The sequence below is a fragment of the Mustela lutreola genome, chromosome 4 (genome assembly GCF_030435805.1).
Source record: "Mustela lutreola isolate mMusLut2 chromosome 4, mMusLut2.pri, whole genome shotgun sequence".
NCBI classification, from domain to species: domain Eukaryota; kingdom Metazoa; phylum Chordata; class Mammalia; order Carnivora; family Mustelidae; genus Mustela; species Mustela lutreola.
Window position 1 is genome coordinate 97,754,916 of NC_081293.1, and position 12,780 is coordinate 97,767,695.

The window sequence follows — 12,780 nt, forward strand, 5'->3', positions numbered from 1 at the left end:
AATACACTATGGAGTGTTATGCCTCCATCAGAAAGGATGAATACCCAACTTTTGTAGCAACATGGACGGGACTGGAAGAGATTATACTGAGTGAAATAAGTCAAGCAGTGAGAGTCAATTATCATATGGTTTCACTTATTTGTGGAGTATAACAAATAGCATGGAGGACATGGGGAGTTAGAGAGGAGAACGGAGTTGGGGGAAGTTGGAAGGGGAGGTGAACCATGAGAGACTATAGACTCTAAAAAACAATCTGAGGGGTTTGAATTGACGGGTGGGTGGGAGGTTGGGGTACCAGGTGGCGGGTATTATAGAGGGCATGGATTGCATGGAGCACTGGGTGTGGTGAAAAAATAATGAATACTGTTATGCAGAAAATAAATTAAAAAAAAAAAGAGAACAATGTTCATAGCAGCAATGGCCACAGTTGCCAAACTGTGGAAAGAACCAAGATGCCCTTCAATGGACAAATGGATAAAGATGTGGTCCATATATACTATGAAATATTATGCTTCAATCAGAAAGGATGAATACCCAACTTTTGAATCAACATAGACAGGACAAGAAGATTATGCTGAGTGAAATAAGTCAAGCAGAGAGAGTCAATTATCATATGGTTTCACTTATTTGTGGAGCATAAGGAATAACAAGGAGAACACTGGGAGATGGAGAGGAGAAGTGCGTTGGGGGAAACTGGAGGGGGAGACGAATCATGAGAGACTGTGGACTCTGAGGAACTAACTGAGGGTTTTGGAGGGGAGGGGAAGTGGGAGGTTCGGTGAGCCTGGTGATGGGTATTGTAGAGGGCATGTATTGCATGGAGCACTGTGCCTAAACAATGAATGCTGGAACACTGAAAAGAAATTAAAAAATAAAAATTAAAAAAAAAACATTAAAAAATGCTTAGTAGCAGAATATATAGCTACCAAAATTTTTATTGTGATGTGTAATAAAGGGATCAGCTAATTTTAGAAGATCCCCACAATTAAATATCAAGTAGCTATTAAAACAAAGTGGACTATTTGTAGCTTTAGATGGTCACAGTGAATTATTAAAGAAAGAAGAACTTACAACATAATAGGGATGTTTATGAGTTGGACATTTATATGTGCATTTTTCTGGATATATGTTATATTTATGTTTTTAAAATTAATATTGATACTATGGTTCCATTTTTGAAGAATATGCAAGGATACCTCATATCCAGAAGAAAATCTTTGGAATGGGATACTTTAAAATGCCCACCGAACTCTCTCTGGATGGTCATTCTTGGTTTTCTCTCCTTTAGTCCCATTTCTTTTGCTAAAATGAACATATATGGCAAGCACTGCAATAAAATTTTATTAAGTACAAGAGAGTGCCGACCCAATCATCTGTTGTGGCAGAAATACAGCCCCAGCCATTTCCAAAGTCAACATTTCCTGCTCAGGTCACCTGGGCCGGAGCTCCTCCAAGGCGGGCCGGGGTCTTGAAAGCAGTAGATCACTTGGGAACAACCCCACAGCATTGGTTGGGTTTCTGAGTATGGCTCGTACAGCATGTGCCTCATTGACTTACTACCTCGCAGTGCGGGGAGCACGTCATCCAGGATCACTCAGCTCCTGCTTGTGGGCCACAAGCCAGGGCTTTCTGGCTGAGTGTTGGTTTATTTTATGACAGTCAGAGCTGGTCACCGAGGTGCAGGCTGCTGTCTTCCTTGTGATGTCACAGGGAGGAAAGCATAGGAGGAAAAGCTATCCTTAAAAAGGTCTTTGCTAATGGTTGCCTTTGCTTGGCTTTTTCTTTCAGTAGAACCTAATCTGGAATTCTGTTTTTTCATTCTTACTTGCTTCCAGATCTGCTTCCAGATATTTCACGAGAGATTTCAATGAGGCCACTTCTCTGGTTATTCTGGCACTTTCCAGACAGGCTGGCTCCAAGGTTATGAGGGAGTTTGGACTCATCTAGTGGCTTTATCAGGAAGGTTTTTCTGAAGACTAAATTTATTTTTATGAAATACCTATAGAGTGGTGGCTTTTAGAGCCAGTATGTCTGAGTCTAAAAACAGAAACTTGGTTAGACAGCGGTCCTCCCAGGTACATCTTCCAGGGATGTGCTCACATTACCAGCTGACGCCTTAAGTCAGGGTCCAACAGGTGAACTCACTTTTCATTTTCCTTGTTAGAAGCTGGTGACAAGAGGGAGCGCATCTAGAGTTGGAAAATTGTAATCCAATCCAGTGGCTCCTGCATTATTAAATTGAATGGAGGTGGGATTTTTTCAGTTCTGTTTTGTTTGCTTGGTTTTTCATGCTCCACAGGGAAAGTGCTTCTCCAAGTCCTATTGCCCTTAAGGGAAAATTCTGTGAAGAGCCCATTGAGTAGACAAAGCTTCAAGACATGAACCAATCATAGGCTTAAGAAATGTGTATCAAGCTGTAGTAAGGTGATTTAGCTAAGGATGATGAATGTTAGGTCAAACCACAATAAATATGCCCAAATGCCCAGTCTGAGAAAATTAACATTTAATGAAGAATAGCCAGAATTATAAACTTAAGTTGGTATTTTCTATCGGTGGAAAATGGTTAACCTATCATGTGTAGGGTTTATGAGACATTGAGATGCCTGTCTATAGATGCCTAGAAGAATGTGGGCCATTTTTATAATGAGATATAAACTTGACAGTTGATCTGTGTTTATAGTGTGATTGGAGTGCAAACCTAGAGGTGACATAATGACATTTAGATGTGATGAGAAGTGAAGATGACGGTCTTTGTGTGCTTAATGCCAACCAAGGGTTTTATTGCCCTATCCAACTGAAACCAGTTTTGGTGAATTTGGCAAATTCAGTCAGCCTCTGCTGCATTTGGCTTCCTATTTTCTCATCTACTCTGCCACCTATTGAGTGGGGCTTAATATTGATGTTAATCCCATATTTCCTTTCTTGGAGAGCAAAAAGCATACTTTATCTATATCCAAATACCCAGTAGAGTCCATAGTGCATGATAGATGTCAACTACATTTACTAATTTGCATTTATTTAATGATTAACTTTGACATGTAGAAATTATAATAGGCCCTAGGGAAAATCGGGGTTTCGTTTGCTTGTTTGTTTGTGAAACAGACCATGCTAACACTGGATTGTGATTTAAGGAAAGACAGGAGATTTATGGAGACTCTGGTAACAGACTGCTAAAAATAAGTCTTGGCTTTATTCATATATATGTTTGTGGCCCCTCCCCCTCCCAACCTCTTCCCTGGGACCACCGTCACCAGGCATGACTTTCCATTCTTCCTGAACACTTCCCTCAATGTAGCCACTGGTGACTCTTTCATCTCAGGATATTGCTTAGGGGTGGGAAAAGGCCAGGAGACCAAAGAAAATAAACAATAGACAAAGCAAAATGATACAAATGCCCAAACAAACAATACAGCCCACTGAAACCTTTGACGAAGTCCTAGGTTACTTAGATGTTGTGATTCCTTTTTTGAAAATCATCTTCCAAACTGAGTGCCATCAACACTAAAAGTCGACACTATTTTACAATCGTCTACTTATGAACCGCTACAAAAACAATTGCATAGTGATTGTTACTAAATACTCTGAGTCCTCTAATTACCATTAATATGATACATTCAATATAAGAAGCTATTAATAATAGTATTTAGGAAATAGTAAATATTAGCCGAATCCATGTCTATTGTTTTTCTGGAAAACAGTAAATGAAAGGAAAGCAAGTTCATTGAAATCAAGCAAATTTTAACCCTAGCACCATCCACTTCCTTCCTGCCTCCTTTCCTTCTTTCCTTCTTCCTCTTTCCATCCACTTATTCATTTATTTAACAAATATTCACCAAAGCACACAAATGTGCCAGGCACTAGACTGAGATCACAGTGATGAACAAAACAATCAAGTCTCTTGCTTTCCTTGCAGATTAACTCTGGTAGGCCTGCTGATAAGAAGCACTTTTTGTTGAGCAATAAAATAGATGATCAAGAATCATCCAGGTAAGCTGAATGGCTGAATCCATATCTTTGCTTCTGTAGTACAAATTTTTGTGTAAAGTACAGTCTTTCAACTTCAGCACTATTGACATTTACAGATGGGTAACTTCTTGTAGGGGGCTCTCCTGTGCATGGTAGGACTCAGCATCCTTGGTCTCTACTAACTAGAGGTCAGTAGTGGGGACACCATCCAGTGTTTGGTCAAGAAAAACTAGGTTTAGTTAAGAACCACCAGCCTGAAGGGACCATGAAAAGGAGTTCTTTTGGTGTTGCTTTTCACATCCTTATGTTCAGGGATGGACACTGGAGGAATTCTATTATGACTCATCCAGAAGGGTGTGTCCACACAGGTGCCAGCTAATTATATATGGAGAAAGATGGAAATGTCAACAATTTAAATTTAAGGGCTAGTGGTGTTTTGTCCTAAACATCCTTCCCCAAGGTCTTGCATTTCAAGAAATAATATTGGCTTTTATTTGACATATTTACAGCACTGGAATTTATTGAGAAATAAAGAATGCATCAGTTAAATTTACTGTGACAGCTTGCTTTTCTTTTCTTGAAGACTTAGGGCCATACACATCATCCTACAAAAGTCTTAATGTTTACAATAGCTATTTTTCTATTAGTTTTAGATTGGCTAAATTTATGATGCATTAGGCTTGTATTTTATGTATTATTGGTAAATTCTTGCCCATTTTATGGGACTGGGATCATAATTTTACTAATTCAAATGATTTGGGAGGTTTATGGTTGTTGTATCTTGCTTGTATGACACATTGTTGGTTATATCTATGATTTATTTCTTGCTGAGTCCTTGGTCAGGAACACAACCCCCAATTATCCAACCAATTATAATATCATTCCGTGGGAAAACCTCAGCAGCTGAAACTGTTGACTAACTGCAGTCAAACAGAGCAGCTTAATATCTGATAAACTGAAGCTAAACTTTTGTTTTGGTTGACAGTTGCCAGCACTCACAAGGAGACAACTAAGTTTTGTTTTTTTTTTTTTCATCATGGTTTTTTGTTGTGTGATTTCCCATGCTGGATGGGACCATGCTTACAGTTTGTTGTTGTTGTTGTTGTTGTTTTGTTTTTGTTTTTTAACTGTCAAGATGGTCATTTGATAATAACTGTTCTGAACAATTTCCAAATAAAAAATAATTGCTTCGTTACTGCATGATACAGTAAAGTAATCTGGGTTCTGAAAAACTATGCATTCAGGCAATTAGGCATATCCAAAAAAAGCTGACTTCACCCATACCGCAACGTGGAATTCTCTGTTTCGTTTTCCCAACAGGATACTACTTTGCTTCACTCAGTTAATTCATACTCTCTCAATGTTTACTAACGCTGTTTAGACACTTAACACACCAGTCAGTGAGCACAACCATCATCAGCTATAGTCCTGCCAAACCCTGCATGTGCCTCTGGACTTCTGAATGGCTGGACTGTGAGACCCACTTAGTCGGCCTTTAAAGGACACGTGACTGGGTGGGAGGAGCAGAACAAGGAAATGAAGAAACTACCATCCACCAATGATTGATTAAATAACACATGCTGGGACAGAAATGTTAGAGTGGAAAAGGGTACCTCTTAGAACTGACAACATCCCATCACCCCCAAGATCTCTATTAGCCCATCCAAGTAAACCTTCCTTCTGAATAAAAACAATGTCCTTTCCAATACCCACCAAGTGGTGGGTATTGGAGAGGGCACAGATTGCATGGAGCACTGGGTGTGGTACAAAAACAATGAATACTGTTACACTGAAAATAAATTTAAAAAATTTAAAAAAAAGGAAAAAATAATTAAACATGATTAGCAATTAAAAAACAAACAAACAAACAAACAAAAAATGTCCTTGCTCTGGAAATGCAACCTAAAGATAATTTCCCTTGTTCTCTATTCCTGCACTTAGAAAGAAATTCTGCTTTTAGAAGGAAATTCTGGAGCATCTATGGCAAAAATAAAAATGTCTTGATAACTTGCCAAAATAATGCTGCATGACAATCTCAAAGCTCAGGAGCTTACCACACAAGCATTTCTTCTTTTATAGTTATGCAGGGTGCCTGCAGTTCATCTAGAATGGACTCATCTAGAATCATCATCTAGAATGGCCTAGCTTGAGGTTGTGGACTGGATTCAGATCTGCTGATGCAGGCTGATGGGGCAGCTCTAACTGAAGCATGCGTTTCCTATGGCATATTCAAGGCACAAGAGCCAAGTCAAAACACACAAACACATGTAAGGCCTCTTCATGTCATGTCCATTAACATCCCATCAGCCATAGAAAATCATATGGCTAAACAGCACCAGTGAGTGGGTCAGGAAGACAAACTTCACTCAGGGAGGGAAGAGGAAGAAATAAATATTTGCTTAATAATATCCACACTTGTACAAAAATATGGCATTTGAAAAACAGACTAAAAGATCTGTTCAAGAGAGATTTCTTTTTTCATTATTTTGTTGTTGGTGTTGATTTTGCTTGAGTTTGCTCAGGCAATGTTGTTTTTCCTACATATCTAATTTTTGTCTAAGGATTCTCCTCTCCTCCTCTTTCAGTCATGGATGTCTGTGTGGGGTTCCATTCTCATCCCAAGAGTGTAGTACTTGATCCAAAGAGCAAGTTGTCTCCCTTTTGCCACAGTGATTAGCATCATCATTGGACAAGACTTCTAACTACTGGGACAAGGACTCTCATTTTGTTTTTTAAAGTCACATGCAAAATCAGGTCTTCTACTGGGCTCTCAAGTATTGTGAGTCAATTAACATCTGTGCTTGATACCTCATATTTAGGAAATCAAGCACAGATAGGATCTTGACTTAAATCATTACCAGGAGTGTGTATAGTCATTAACCCTAACTATGAAAATGCTAAGCTAAGGGAATAGAGGGGAAGGCATTGAGAACTCCTATTTACAGCTTAGGACTCAGTGAGTCAATTTACTCATCAGTGTAGTCATGTCCCAAACTGCTATATGTTAGACCTTAGACCACATGCCTGCAAACGCTGCTGCACTAGGGAATTTGGTAGGAGAAATTCACAATATTGGAACACGTGAACCACTTTTTGTGGGCTCTTAAAAGAGATAATAAAAGTCCCAGCAGAATTAAATAAGCATATGTTAAAGTTGGCATATTTGAAATCAGAGGAAGAAAACTACAATTTTGTTGAAAGTTGTCCTTTTACATGAAAACTGTAGAATAAGCAAGGAGGGCATGTCATGCATGGAGTCCTGGGTGTGGTGCATAAACAATGAATCTTAAAACACTGAAAAAATAAAATGAGATTTAAAAAAAAGTTGAGCATTAGGTGATCTAATATTTTCAGGGTTGGAAAAGTTTATTCTCTACCAATCAAAAGTTAATGCAAACCAAATCAAGAAGGTAGGAATCATATCAGAAGATAATAGAATATGGGGCAAACTTACTTTCATATCACAGCCAAGCACCTCCTGTTATGTTTCCTACATGACAAAGAGAATGATTACCCACATGGGGCACACATGGTTGCTGCCTGAGTGGCAAATGATTTTTTTTAACCACAACCATTTTTTCATATTGCTCTGGGTACTACAAAGATGACAGTCACTAAAGGAAGGATTTCAGGGATGTAGAGAGCACTTATCCTATTACTGAGAAGCAGAAATTCTTTCTATTGGAGAGAAATTAGTCAGGTGATGGTCGTAAGGGGAAGTGGGAAATGTCTAGCCATGAGCTGAAGAAAGGAGAATGAAACTGGTGGGGAAACAGTCTTTGCCACATACCCTGTCCCCTGAAATCTTTAGTGAGAAAGGGGAAAATATGGAAACTCTATTAACCTACCAAAACAAGGCCGAAATTAGCATGGGGATGATTTACTTGTTTTGGAGACATTTTCACTTATTCAGGCCTTATAGCTAATCTGCAGGGTGAAATGAGTAGTACCCACTGAGACCAGAACCCTGGGTGAAGATGACTGGAATAACAAGTCATCTTGGCTTCAAAAATCTTTGTTTATGCCTGAAATTTCATTCTTAGTGGTTCTTTCCTTGGTATTAAAACACTGAAGCAGCCAGAATCCCTTAGAGTCTAAAATTCACAAGGATAGGTAATGCTTAAGTTCTTATGCTATTGTTTGATTCCAGTGTTTGTCATTGGTCAAAAGATCTGGTGCCTGGGGGGACTCTGAACAAGTAAAAAAATCCCCTCCAAAGTGGTGATGGGAAAAAGGTTATCCTAAACATTCTGATTTACTTCATAGGAATGAAGAGCCACCCATTTTAACTGTTGGGATTTTCCAGAGTTTTGTCTTTCCTCTCTCCTCATTCCTGAATGAGCTCATTGAATCACATACGGTTACCCACCTTTTAGGTATAGATGACTCACATGTTTATTTCTGTAACCATGACCTCTCTTCCAGCTCCATACTCATATGCCCACCCAACGCCTACTAGATATCCCCACCTGGATGCCTCACAGCCACTTCAAACTCAACCCACCTAACACTCCTATTTTTCTCCAAGTAACCTTCCTCCTGTATCCTCTATGGTATTTATCAGTGCAGTTGCCAACTGAGTCACTCCAGTCAGATACCTGGAAGTTACTTTTGAATCCTATGTCTCCCATTTTCCATTTAATTGCTCAGAAAGTCCTATAAATTTTACCTCACAAATAACCTCATCCCGAGAGGGTTTTAATTCAATTTTTATGATCTCTTAGCCATTAATATTTTAATAACTTATTGGCATGTCTTCTTGTCCCAGTTTTTTCCTTCTATGCCATCCATTCCCCCAAATTCATTTTTCAGATTATTGCTAGATGGTTCCTCACTCCCTTGTGCAAAACTTTTCAGTGACTCCCTGTTGTGTACCTCACAAAGTCCTACACCTATGCATGAATTCAGGTCCTTCACAACCTGGTTTCCCTTGACTTTCTGAGTTCATCTCCCATTATTTCTTCCTTCTGAGTTCATCTCCCATTATTTCTTCCTAGCATCACCTCTAATTCCCAGAACACATCTTGCTGACCAATTATTTCACTCCTGCTCTTCATCCATAGTTTTTCTTCCAGAATCCCCTATTTGTTCTTCATAACTCATCCTAGGAGCACCTTCTCTAGGAAGTCCTCTTGACTACCTTCTTCCACTTCTTCTGCTGGGTTAAAGTTCCCTGTGTATGCTCAGTCTCCTATACATTCTAGAATTCATTCACTGTGACATAGTATTGAAAATATTTATATGTCTAGCAGTTATTTTCTCTGGAGAAGTAATGGTGTGCTGGTCATTCTTATTTCCTAAGTGCCCATATCTGGCATATAGCATGCCATGACAAATATTTCTTTCTTTGATTTGGCATTATCTGTGAGAAAAATACTCAATGAGCAGGACAAATGGTAACTATGAATGAAGTTAACCAGAATGTCATGAAAAGCTTTGGAAAGTTCCACATTTATTGACTCCTGCCCTGTACCTGCTGATATTGCCAAACAGAAAGGGCTGAAGGAGAGGATAGGACTTTTCCTCTAGGAATGGCTGGAAGGTCACAGTATCACTCAGCCCACCTGGCAGCAACTTCCTGTTTGCAGTTGCTTCTGTCAGATCCTTCAACATGAACTGCATTTTCCTTTTCTTGTTCTTAATTAGCTGGTTGGTTGGTTGGTTTGGTTTCTTCTTTCTCTTCCAACATTCTTGCCTTGCAAGAAAATTATCACCTCAGATTATTAATTGGCAAATCTTGTTTGGTCTCAGGATGTCCCTGGATTCCCAGATGAAAAAGAAAGGATAATTTCTTTTTAGATGTTATCAGAGACAAATGGAGAAGTCATGTGAGAGGATGTGGCCAAGGTAAATGAAAGTTAAGTGGCTTTAAGACCTAAGTACTTAGTACCTTTGTTATTTGAAAGACAATTAAAAAAAAAATAGAGTTGGAGGGGCCCTGGGTGGCTCAGTCTGTTAAGTGGCTGCCTTTGGTTCAGGTCATGATCCCAGAGTCCTGGGATCAAGCCCCAGGTTGGGCTCCAGCCCCAGGTCGGGCTCCCAGCTCAGTGGGGAGTCTGTTTTTCTCTCTCCCTCTGTCTGCCATTCCCCCTGCTTGTGCTCTCTCATTCTCTCTCATAAATAAATAAGTAAGTAAGTAAATAAATAAATGTTAAAAAAAAAAAAAAGAAATGCAAGGCATGTTTATTTGGATGGTTTCTGAATTGTAGTCCTGTTGCACCTTTATCCCGAGCCCCCCTTGAGGAAAAAACCCAGGCTAGAAGTAGATAAGTTGGTATTGACCCCCAGGGTAATGGCCCTGAGTTGAGTGACCTTGGATCCAGCCTCTGTGTCCATGTATCCCATGCAGGTTGGGCATTACTGACACCTTTGCATTTGCCAATTCTCTAGAGAGATAGATGGAAATGCGCTAACATATCCAGAAAATAATAATGTTGTAAGACTCCTTTTAACAATGTTGGCAAGGTGAAATATTTATTTATTTATTTATTTATCTATCACAAAAGAAGATGTTAGGAAGAGTGGTGGGTAAATTTGCACATGGACTACAGGGACCTCCTAAAAGCGGGGAGATTCAGGTCCCTGAATCTGGGTTTTTGAAGTTCCAAGTTGTTGAAAATTGTCTGGGTAGAAAAGTCTTGGTGAAGGGGATTTACAAGGTCTCTGAAACAGAATATCGGTGGAGTTAGAGAGAGGCAGAGGTAGGTGGAGCCTTCAGCTGAGGTGAATAGCTAGTTGTTCTGAGGCTTGACAGAGCTCAGGTTTAAGGTCTCAGGGAGAGGCTGGGGGGTGGGTGTTGAGAGATCAGGTTTAATGTGGGCAGCAACCTCTTCACCAACAATGGCCATCATACCCAGTGGAGAAGGGCCCAGACAGGAGAGGCACCAGCAGATGCCTCCACATTTCCCAGACAGCTGCGGAGGCATTTGCTGCTTCCAAAATGACAAGCTTCTGGGAGTGGTAGTTGTATTCTCCTGTGTCTCAGGAGTTCCAGCTGCAATGTGAAGCTGTCCGTTGCGGAAGGATTGTGTGCGTGCACGCCTGTGTAGGCGATTATTATGCGAGGGAAGACTCTTGACTGCAGAAAAGGACGATGCCATAATAAGGAGGTGGCAGGCCCAGACACTTATTCAGAACATCACAACAGGATATTATCATCTTTTTCATTTTCACTTGGAAAAGTTACATATATCCAAAATATTAATATAAATCATATTAGAGTCAGTTAATATGCAGATTCAAAGAAGATTCGAGGTATTCCTATATTAGCTAGATAAGTTAAGAAGAAAAAAATCTTATCATCATTGGAACTGTTTCCTCAGGGTTACCCATACTTGTGAAGGGAGACACTTGAATTTTTGGTCAGGATTTTAAGAGGTGAAAGGCTCATGGATGATAAATGTCTTAAGTGTTTCTCTGAATTGGATTGTGAAATGAACTCCCAGGGACCACTTTTGGACTTAGTGAAATGATTGCCACATATTCCAGTGTTTCTGTAGAACTGACCAGGGGAGAAGGCATCCCACCTGGTTTCTCTGGAGGAGGAGCATGAGAGCCTACCCCTGATTCACAAAAGAAGACATTGTTAGGAAGAGTAGTGGGGAAACCCTTTATCTCTTTGATTGTGCCTGCTAAGACTTGGGCACTTCTGGGGAAAATAAAAACAAAAACCAAAAAACACCACAAAAAAACCCACCTTTGTTCTCCATCGGGTGGCTCTTTCAACCCGCCTTAGAGTTCATGCCTCAGCAGTCAGACCCTGAGTCACAGGGCAGGGTTCTTGGTCCCTGCCAAGGAGCCCAAGAAAGCAGCCTCAGGCAAAACTAAAATCACAAGCATGCTTGAAAGGAAGCAACAAAACACTGGCTCTCCTCACTGAGTATGTAGGTTCACCATGGCTATCTTTTCTCTGGGAAAAAAACCACCAGTATATTTCATTTCATCCAAAAATGAATAGTACTCAAGGACATGCCTAGTGAGCTTTGAGTTAATAAACAGGTGCCCTTGGCTTTTACCTCAAATTGGAGTTAGCAACTTCATGATAATGGTAATTGGAATTTACCTTGCAGTAAATGTCACAAGTAATTGACTTACCCCAAACAAGTTTCTTTATAGGCCTCTACTTTCCCCCTCTGTGCCTAGTGGTATTTACTGCTCTTTGGCTGCATTACATAAGCAGGCACAACATGAATAATTACCAGTGGGAGATTTGGCCCCTGAGCTGTCTTGAAAGTGCCCAGCTCTTGTCGATCAGACAGAACCAGAATGGGCCCACTGGTGCAAGGACGTTGCATATGTGTTTCTGAGAAAGTTAGAAAGCTGAGCTAGGGTCAGGAGGTAGACATAATGGCAAACACATTCGAGATTCATTTGGAGTCTCTATGATAGGAGTTTCAGGAGATCCCTTAGCCTCTAAGTGAGAAGAAGGAGAGGAAAGAGATAAATAATGTTCCATTCAAAGTGTGCATCCTGTGGGGGTTTCATCTAGGAACTCATAACCCAGACCCTTACCTGGTTTTAAAAACCATAGTTGCGGGGCACCTGGGTGGCTCAGTGGGTTGGGCCTCTGCCTTCAGCTCAGGTCGTGATCCCAGAGTCCTGGGATCGAGCCCCACATCGGGCTCTCTGCTTAGCAGAAAGCCTGCTTTCCCCCTCTCTCTCTCTGTCTGCCTCTCTGCCTCTCTGCCTACTTGTGATCTCTGTCTGCCAAATAAATAAATAAAATCTTAAAAAAAAAAACAAACCATAGTTGCTTAGCAAAAAGTGACTACGAGAGAGCATCACAGAATTGTCTGCTCTGTATGTTGAAGATAT